This window comes from Lycium barbarum, unplaced genomic scaffold (genome assembly GCF_019175385.1).
Source record: "Lycium barbarum isolate Lr01 unplaced genomic scaffold, ASM1917538v2 unchr_scaffold_30, whole genome shotgun sequence".
Lineage (NCBI taxonomy): Eukaryota > Viridiplantae > Streptophyta > Magnoliopsida > Solanales > Solanaceae > Lycium > Lycium barbarum.
This window is the reverse complement of record NW_026843484.1, coordinates 104336-111311: the sequence shown is the minus strand read 5'-3', so window position 1 is coordinate 111311 and position 6976 is coordinate 104336. Positions and strand designations below refer to the sequence as shown.

At 37.1% G+C, this 6976-nt stretch overlaps 1 long non-coding RNA gene across 1 annotated transcript; it reads left to right on the top strand.

Moving 5' to 3' along the window:
- Window positions 1–220: 220 nt before the first annotated feature.
- On the top strand, window positions 221–6597 carry LOC132625691 (uncharacterized). The gene is made up of 3 exons (XR_009576967.1): window positions 221–421; window positions 5538–5594; window positions 6265–6597. It is a non-coding gene; the product is annotated as an uncharacterized LOC132625691 (long non-coding RNA).
- The last annotated feature ends 379 nt before the right edge of the window (window positions 6598–6976 follow it).

The following is a 6976-nucleotide window of genomic DNA, read 5'->3' as shown; positions in this document are numbered from 1 at the left end:
TAGGTATTAGTAATGCAACTATTAGTAATGCAGGTATTAGTTATGCATGATTTAGTTATGCAAGGTTTAGTTATGCATAATTATTTCTTTGGATGTTGGTTTTTTTTTTTAAACAAGGCCCCACGGGCTATTTATTTATTATAAAAATAAAATGAGTCTTTAACACGTAAGTAGAAAAGTAAAAACAACAACATCAGCTAGATATGTTCTAGAGAGAGAAGGGCAACATTAGGAAACCCTAAAATGGCTAGTGAAGAGCTCAAGCTCAAGCTAAGATCTGAAATTTGTCCTTCTCGCCAATGATAGTTCCAATTGATGTTTCTCCTTGTGTATCTTAGAGCCCTAATTTTATCTTGGGTAAACCAAATGATATATTTGCATTTGATGCATTATGGATTGAAGATTATCCATCTTTGCTGAGGTAGCTTTCATGTTCTTGCATCAGTATTTTCGTCTTGTTTGATATAAATCTTGAAATTCTGTATGTGTTTTTTGAATTGTTCTTGCCATTGTTGCCAAATCCAAGTCTCTTCAGTACCTCCACCCTTAATCTACTCCCCTTCCTCTTGTTTTGCTCTTGCATATTGTTGAAAATTGTGGATCTGCACTGTTCTTGTTGTATTGGGAATCTTTCTATATGTCTTGTACGTGAACCTCTTTGTCTACATCATATTCAATCCTTCTGATTCATGTTCGATAGGATGAGTATGAAATGGTACTAATACCACACATCGAGCAATTACCAGTTGGGTGAAAATGTTACAGAACACTGAGTTATTTCCCTGTGTTGATGACTATTTTTGCTTCATAAGAATCAATCGATATGCTGTGTGTTGTGCTAGTTTCCTCTGCTTCCACAAAGAATGTAGCTCATTTATGTTCCTTGAGAATGTAACACCTGCAAAATGAAATAAACAGTTAGTTAAAAAAAAATCTCCATGCGCTCCTCGCAAAGGATTTGAGCATGAAGAAACGAGTAGCTTTCCATGTCATCTTCTCCATGATTTCCTCCTCAATTAAGGCAATTGTAGCTTGTGATTGTTTAATAATCTTCTCCCCTCCACATCCATTTGTTGAAAAGAATTGATGCATACACTTCCCTGATCCAGAGCTATATTTGCAAGATAATCAACAATTTTGTTTCCTTCTCTTAAAATGTGAGTTACTTCCATATATTCATGCCTTCCATAAGCTTCCAAATCTCCTCAAATAATGTCACAATCTGCCATGGAACTTCCCAGTTTTTATGAATCACCTCCTCTGGTAATAAGGAATCTGTCTCTAGTATCACCTGGTTCACATGAATGCCTCTTAAAAACCTCATAGCTTTTTGAATAGCCATGGCTTCAGCTTGGGTATTTGTGCTAGAAACATCTACCATCCCCTCTGCCTGAGCATGTATGATATCCCCTTTTTCATTTCTAACCAAAAAAGCCCATGAACTTCTTCCTGGATTGCCCCTTGAAGCACCATATGTATTACATTTAACCCATCCCATTTCCGGAGGTTTCCACATCACCATTCTAATTTGAACTTTAGGGGTATATGTTTGTATTATAGTAACCAGTTCCTTCCAGTTGTAAGAAGCATATTTAAGATTACTCCTCCATACCCTCATGAATAAAAGAATAGTATGCATGATCTGATACATGAGTTTAACATGAGACATCTTTCCTCCATGTTTTATGGTATTTCTTCTTTTCCATAATTCCCACAATATATTTGCTGGAATAGCTTTAAAAATGTACCTTACATGAGGGTTAACCGGAGCTTCCCACCATGAATTAATCACCTGAATGATCTGCATTCCCTGAATGTTAATTCCCACCGGTCCACTAAACTGTCTCCATATGTATTGAGCTGCTAGAGATTTTAAGAAAACATAGGAAAAGTTTTCAACCTCTGGAACCTGGCAATAGTAGCATCTAGAGGGAAATTGGAAACCCCATTTCTATATAACATCACCTAATAGAAGTTTATATTTCCAAAACCTCCACATTAAGAATGAGATTTTGCAAGGCAATCCTTTAATCCACATGTTTATATATATGTTGCTAGTCTCTCGTCTCCGTCTCACTAATTGGAAAGCCGATCCAACAGTAAATTTACCTCTAGGTTCTGGCTTCCAAAATGGTTTATCTACTATATCCTCTTCTGTTGGTGGTGCTATTTTTTTCAGGATATGTTCCACTATTGTACTGGGGAGCAGTCCTCTAAGCATAGGCTCATTTCATACCCCTGCTTCCGCAGCTTCCTGAACTTGAACCACAGTTCTATCACATTCAAAATTTTCACAAGTAGCATGGTACAGTGCCCCTAAAGCAGTCTAGTTATCCATCCAAAAGTGAGACAACCCTTGTTTTCGTTGCCACCAGATTTCATGTTCCACCTGATCTCTCAATTGTAACATCTTTTTCCAAACATAAGTACCCCTTTTCCAAGCAACTACAACAACATTTTCTTTTTTTAAGTACTTATTACTTAAGTACATTCTCCAAAGGGACAATTTTGTTCTAAAATTCCACCAAAGTTTAGTAAAGAGAGCTTTGGATACATCTTGAAGGCTTCTAAACCCAAGTCCCCCCTCCTCATAAGGATGACACAAAACAGTCCAAGAAGTCCAATGTTTGCTAGAATTTCCTACTGAATTACTCCAAAAAAAAATTAGCAAACATCCTATGAAGATTAGCAATTACCCCTGCTGGAGGATCACAAGCAGACAAAAGATGAATAGGCATGCTTTATAGGACATGCTTTATTAAAGTGATCCTACCTCCTATAGAAAGCAATTTACCAGTCTAGGAGAATAACCTGTTACTAACCTTGTCAATAATTTCTTTATAATGTGCTATCATCCTTCTGCTGTAATAAATAGGCACCCAAAGATAGGTGAAAGGGAAATCTTTTCTCGGAATCCTTGTAATATTATGCACTAGGTTCACATCCACATCAGAAGCCTTTTCATGCATATAAACAACGCTTTTTGCCTTATTAATCAACTGTCCACTAGCCTTCTCATAATACAATAGAGTCTGCATCATTAGCTTCAAAGAGTAATTATCTGCCGCGGTGAAAATGATTGTGTCATCTGCATAGTATAGGTGATTGATATAAGGACTCCATTTTGGCATTCCAAACCCCTTAAAGTTCTCCTTCCGATGTAAAGCATTCAATGCCCTAGACAAGCATTCAACAGCTAGAATAAAAAGGGTTGGATAGAGAGGGTCTCCCTGTTTTACCCCTCTTGTGGATTTAAACAAACCATGTGGTTGTCCATTAATAAGGATATAATACCAATTATTAGAGACAATCCTGTAAACCATATCAATTATCATTTCACCAAGGCCCATTTTCCTTAGCACTTTTGTCAAGAATAACCAAGAAACCCTGTTATATGCCTTTGTCATATTCAACTTGATCACAACATTAGCAGTTCTCCTCTTATCCTTATGTCATGCACTATTTCCTATACCAACAAAATATTTTCCACTATATTTCTGCCTTTTACAAAACCTGCTTGTTGAGGTGAGATAATATCTGGAAGTAACTGTACCAACCTTTCATGTATGATTCTGGAGAAAATCTTGCTGGTAAAGTTGCTTAAGTTGATAAGCCTCAAGTCTGAGAATGTTAAAATCTCCTTTTTCTTAGGTATAAGCACCAAATTAGTGCAAGTGATATACCTAAGTCACTGATGCCCACAGAAAAAGGATTGCACCATTTGCACAATATCATCTGCAATTATCTCCCATGTATGCTGAATAAACTTCCCTGTAAAACCATTTAGACCACCAGCATTGTCAGCATTTAAGCCAAATACAGCTTTCCTTACTTCATCTGCATCTGGGAATTTATGAATCTCTACATTTTGTTCTGCAGAAACCATCCTAGGGATATTAACAAGAATCTGAAAATCAGTTGGATGTTGTTTCTTAGAGAACGGGGAACTGTAGAATCTAATTGCCTCTTGAATGATATCTACCTCTTGATAAAGCCATATATCATTGGGATCTTGTATCTTCTTAATCAGCAATTTACTTCTTTTACCATTTACATGTGCATGGAAGAATTTAGTGTTTCTATCACCATCTTTGAACCATTGCATGCCAGCTTTCTGCTTCCAGATCTTTTCCTCCGTTGCATAGAATCTGATTAGCTCAGCTTGTACCTTCTGTAACCTTTCCCTGGTTGCACTAGAGGGATGTTGCTCAAATTCCATTTCATGTACCTTCACCACCTCTTCCAGAGATGCAATTTGCTTGAAAATGTCCCCATAGGTGTCTCTACTCCATTTAGATAATGCTTTACTGACCTTTTTCATTTTGTGTGTACCTTAAAAAAAGGGTTTAGGCCAAATTTTCCATTCCAATTCTGTTTGACAGCCTCCAAGAAAGTCTCCTGCTCCACCCAAAAATTAAGAAATTTGAAAGATTTCTTGATGATTCTGTTATCTTCCTTGTAAGTAATCAATAAAGGGGCATGATCAAATCCTTGTTTAATTAGATGTTCCACCTCTAAATTAGGAAATTTGTTCATCAGAGTCTGATTTCCCAGACATCTATCCATCCTTTTGAAGATACAAGCCTCATCTAATCTACCATTCCACCAGGTATAAATGCTACCACTAAAACCCAAATCTGATAACTGACAAAGATTTAGACAATGCAAAAAGTCTTCTGTTTCCCCAAATGATACTGGTAAACCCCCCACATTTCTCAGCCTCATCCAAAATCACATTAAAATCACCACCTACCAACCAGGGAGATTGAATCTATGTTGATAACTCATAAATTACATCCCATAGTTCTATTCTAGCACCTCTTTCATTACTAGCATAGATCAATGAGGTAGTAATTTCCTGAGGACCATCCACTTGTGTCAATAGGAGAGTTAGCATCTGATCAGTATCCATCATTGTTTCCACTTGAAATTCGTCCTTAATAAACACCTGAATTTTCCCATTGATATTGTGCCAAGTTGTTGCCATTCCCAACCATTGTCTGTACATATCTATGTGTCTAATATGTTGAAATTGTTCCATCCAAGCTTTAAAATTGAATTGCTTTTGTCTATTCATCATAACCACTATTTCAAAAGCCTGCAGAGTATTAACAGACCTTATGTTCCATATCAGTGACTGATTCATTGATTAGATGATTTAGCAATAGCTAGCCTTGTTTGTACCCCTCCAATTATTTTAGGAGGCACACTTTTTCCTCTGATTGCTCTTGTTTGTTTTTGTTCCTTTCTTGCTTTTGCAGTTTGTCTAGGTGAAATCTCTCCCATGTTGCTTTGTAATTCTTCCTGATGTATGCTTGTAATGTGTTCCACATGATCATCATCCCCAATGTCTATTGGGATTTCTGACTTCTTGTCTGATTCTTGGTCAAGAAATTGTGATTCTAGATTGGACACCACTTGACCCCCTGCATTCCTCTGTGCTGGAGAGTTCATACTATCTGTCTGCTTTTCTTTGTGTTGTATTTCATCTGCATTGTGCTCATCATCTTTCTTATCATCCATGACAAAATTATTAGATGGAGATACTTCAGAAACCAAATCTGGTGGTTTATCATCAGGAGGCTTCTCCTCAGGTAACTGGTTATTCCTGACTGCACCATCATTCATGCTTTCTGACTCCACTATTTTAGAATCCTCTTCTTGTATATCATATTCCTACTGTTGCTGGCTATCACTGATTCTAACTAATTCTAACTTGGAACTGTCACTATCAGATATAGTTATATTCCCCTTGTTTCCTGTTTCCTGTTGAAGTGTTATACTTGCTATGTTCTGTTTCCTTTCCTCCATGCTGTTGCTCTTCATTATTATGTTTCCCACTCCCCATCTTATAAGTCTTCTCCTAATTCTTGACTTTGGTCCCACTCCCTTTATCATGTTGTTTTCCAAAGGAGGCCTCTACCCAAGGTTTAGTTGATTCCACCTTCTTCTGCTCATCTTGAACTCCTTGTGTATTATTTCCATCTTTGAATTTGTCCTTATTGTCCAGATTTTCAAGAGTACTGAATTTGTTATTGTTTCCAGTCTTTTTTGCATCGGTTTGCTTCTCATTGATTTTCTTCCTTACCTCCTATCCTCTTTCTCCTTGATGACCCTTGTTATAGTTCTCTTTGTTCTTCTTCTTTTGTACCACATTCCATTGCTTTTGTTCATGCATATTTCCCACAAACTTGCCTGATATTACTACTTTTTGTACAGTTTGTTTTGGCTCCTCATGTTTTTCCCTTTTCCATTATTGCCCAGGTTTGGTGGTTGCCTGTGACCCACATCTAGCTGTTGTTTCTCTACTGATATGGATGCTTGATTTGCATGTTGTTGCTTCTTCATTGATTTGGTTTTATCACTTTGTTGTTGCATCTGCTCCTTCTCTTCTTCCCTTTCTTTTTTTGATCTAAATTCTGGGTGGATACTGCAACAACCATCCATGTCATGCCCTTGTAATTTTCATTGTGTGCAATACTATGGCAAATAGTCATACCGAATTTATTGCCACTTTGATCGCATTTCCCCAGTATCATCATCAAGACAATTGATTTGGATCCTTTTTGGTAATTCCTTTAATAATTCCACTTCCACTTTAACTCGTGCACAACTTGGCCTTGTTTTGTTATTTGTAGCTTTATCAATCACAAGTGGAGTACCCACTGCTTTAGCCAGAGTGTTACACTTCGGAAAATTTCATGTCGTCGTATGCTAGATAGACTAATGCAGTGTGAGAAGTATATGATGTTTATACAAGTAAGAAGTAGTACTTAACGATCCTAATTAAGATTCCAAAGGCATTTGAAGCAAGAGAAGAAAGTTCGTTAAGAACGGCGAAGTATACATTGTGTTTCGGAAAGGTTTCGCAAGGTACTGAGCTAATGTCAACTTAGCAATGTCTTGAGGAAGAGTTATGACACCCCTTATATTGCTAATGAAGTGTTAAACAAGTCCTAAGAAGGTTCCATAAGGA